The sequence below is a fragment of the Mus caroli genome, chromosome 5, assembly GCF_900094665.2.
Source record: "Mus caroli chromosome 5, CAROLI_EIJ_v1.1, whole genome shotgun sequence".
In the NCBI taxonomy this organism is placed as follows: Eukaryota; Metazoa; Chordata; class Mammalia; order Rodentia; family Muridae; genus Mus; species Mus caroli.
Window position 1 is genome coordinate 93,767,569 of NC_034574.1, and position 3,212 is coordinate 93,770,780.

Here is a 3,212-nt window from a genome sequence, read left to right on the forward strand (position 1 = left end):
CATTCTAAGCTGGGCCTGTAGCACCCCCCAGCAATTCTAATGCTCCTATAGCAATATGGGATCAGAGGTAGGAGATTCCCCAGAAGTGCACGAGCCAGCTAGCCTGGCATGCCCAGCAGTGAACAAGAGCTTGAAAGTAAGGACCAAAACCCAAGGTTGTCCTCTGACCTCCCCCACCCCCCATTGTGTGCTGTGGTCACACATGTCCACACATGTACATACCTGCACACACAGACACAAGATCTGCAGAGAAACAAATGTAAACAAGTTCTTGGAGTGAGAGTAGTCCTCTGAACCCTACCTAGAGTGGCTGAATCTTGGCGCAAGCTACCACTGAGATGTCTTATGTGCCCAGCTGCAACAAGACAATCCTCCTTGCGAGGTAGGCTAGTGTGTGCCAAGGCCAACAGAATCACTGGTAAGTACAATGGAGTGCCCATACACACTTGTAAGCTCTGTCTTACGGTTATTATTGCTGTGATGAAACACCATGGCCAAAAGCAATCTGGAAAAGAAAGGGCTTATTTGGCTCACATATCCTGAATCACAGCCCATTGAGGGAAGCCACATCAATCACTAGTTAAGAAAATACCCTACAGGCTTGTCTGTGTACAGCCCAGTCTTATGGAGGCAATTTCTCAATTGGGTTCCCTCCTCTCAGATGACTCCAGCGTGTGCCAAGTAGACATAAAAGCAGCCAGCACACCTTCCCAGACACTGGTTGTGTCCACTGGGAGTCTGTAGTTGCCACTACTGCTGTAGAATTTTGAATCTAGGTTTCAAATTAGCTTTCCTGTAGACTTGGGGCTCCATGAAATTGCAGCTTGTGGGAGGTTGGTGGGTGTTCATGAATTTGAGGACAAGGCAGCTGTGTGTTGTTGTTTACCACTCCACAAGTGGCCCTCAGTAATCGGGAAACATTTTCACCAGCTCAAATGAGCCGTTTTCTTCATTGCTGGTACCTTTGCAGCAATGGGATTAGACAATAATTTTAGCTTTTCCCGGAGAAACCACATATTTCATCCGTGTAAGTAAGTTTATTTAAATTCCACAGTTGGCCAAGATTGCCAATTTTTCTAGCAAGACACAGACATTTAATAGGTCCGGCTTACTAGTTCCATTGAGGAATGTTTTAAGTCTCTGGTCGTGAAGAGAGGTGGGAAGTAGCAACTGTCACGTGCTTAAGCACATAAGCTGCTAAGGAAGGATGTCTTATCGTTGGTGTCTGGTGAAGCAGACACCTGTTGACCTAGATTGTCCATCCATCCATTTGCTTAGCACACTGATTGAACATCTGCATTGTGCAAACAGTGTACAGACGCTAGTGACTAGAAAGTAGTACCAGAGAGTCTGTGCAATAGAATTCACTTCTGAGAAACTCTGATTCCCTTGCACGTTCAAGTTACCTGCACCCCTCGTTATAGTACTTGCTGGATTTGGCTGGGGTATGTGCTTTTATCTTCTGTATATCAAGTTGATTTATGGAGTTTTTAATATTGAGGAGAAACATTATACGAAGCCCACTGGTATAAAAAGCCCCAAATATTCAGCTGTATATGTTTTAATCCGACAGCTTGATGCATACATTAGATTTGACAAGGATTTGAACTGTCTTTTCTTCACTTGATCCAAATGCCCAGTGTTAAAAAAAAAAAATAAAAAGGCAGAGACCCCCAGCTCCAGCCTCATGTGTAGCAGAGGATGGCATTGTCTGGCATCAATAGGAGGAGAGGCCCTTGGTCCTGTGAAGACTTGATTCCCCAGAGTAGAGGATTGCCAGGACAGTGAGGTGGGAGTGGATGGGAGGAGGAGCAACCTCATAGAAACAGGGGCAGGAGGATGGGAGATGGGGTTTCTGGAGGGGAAACCAGGAAAGGGGATAACATTTGAAATGTAAATACACAAAATATCCAATAAAAAATTAAAAATAAATAAATAAAACGGTTTAACCCCAACAACCTTCAGTCCTTTGTAACTGCTTAAGTATCTTTGATGTCCAAAGAAGCACATTGTTATTGCTTACAGAAAACTCTCTGTGACCATCCTCCATGCATGAAAATATGAAGTTTTTCTTTTAATGTCACAAAGACTTAAGTCAAATTTAAAATCTTTGTTAAGCTAAATTTAAAACATTTTAGGTTCATCTATTTTATTTTTATGTCTATGAATATTTATTCACACATGTGTGTGCACCATGTGTGTGCCTGGCACCTATAGAAGTCAGAAGAAGGCATTCGATTCTGAAATTGGAGTTATGGGTAGTTCTGGCAGCCATGTGGGTATGGGAGTAGAACAGGGTCCGCTGCAAGAACAAGTACTTCTAACCACTGAGCCATCTCTATAATTATTAAAGTACATTTTTCATTTTTCTCTTGAATAATAGCAGAACAATAGTCACATCCTGAACTGTAACTAAGTTTCTGGTTGTAGTTCAAAGATCTATAAAGAGCAACCAGACATGGTGGTTCATGTTAGTAACCCAACTCTCAGGAAGTGGAGGCAGGAGAATAGTGAATTCTTAGAGTAAACAGCAAAACCTTGTCTCTCATTCATACACACACACACACCAATATAATACAATATATAACACAATATAATATATGATCATTAAACATTTCTTTATGTAAAAAAATTTTACACAAATGAATATTTAATGAATTAATAAAGAGAATTTTAACATATTTTCTTCCCTTTAAAATCATGTTTAGACTGAAGTAGAAATATTACTTATAAAATAGCATAAAATAAAAGAGTTTATTTAAATTTTATGAGATGAATTTTATCTCCTTAACATTTTTTCTCTGAAAAAATACATAAGCAAATAAAAGCATGTAAACGCAGAGAGAATGTTAATTCTGTTGGGTCAAGTGCATTAGTTTGGATTTATGGCAGGCCCCTTTCCCTGGGCCTCTCATAGTGTTCTGTGCTAGAGCAGCGCTTGGCTCTGAGCCATTGCCTGGCCTGTGTCTGTAGGCTGCTGGCACTGAAGTGGGTCACACAATAAGAAGGGAAGAAGAAAAAAAATTAAAAAAAAAAATGTTGGGTTAAACTTTGATTGCAAAATTTTTGTAATAACTATATGTCATTCATATTTTTTAACATAGAAAGATGTGTATACACAGAAAAGAAAGACATTTTTAAACTGAGCTTGTTTTTGCTGTTAAAATATTGGTTTAGCTAGGCATGGTGGCGCACGCCTTTAACCTTAGCAC

General features: G+C 40.3%; 1 protein-coding gene and 1 non-coding gene across 2 annotated transcripts in view; both read left to right on the top strand.

The window, feature by feature from the left end:
- Nucleotides 1-375: 375 nt before the first annotated feature.
- Gpat3 (glycerol-3-phosphate acyltransferase 3) overlaps nucleotides 376-3,212 on the top strand; it is a 70,667-nt gene continuing 67,830 nt past the window's right edge. Inside the window, exon 1 of the mRNA XM_021163448.2 lies at nucleotides 376-418. The gene's annotated coding sequence lies outside the window, so the exon portion shown is untranslated. The remainder of the gene's footprint in view (nucleotides 419-3,212) is intronic.
- LOC115031186 lies at nucleotides 2,870-3,003 on the top strand. The gene has a single exon (XR_003836806.1). It is a non-coding gene; the product is annotated as a small nucleolar RNA SNORA42/SNORA80 family (small nucleolar RNA).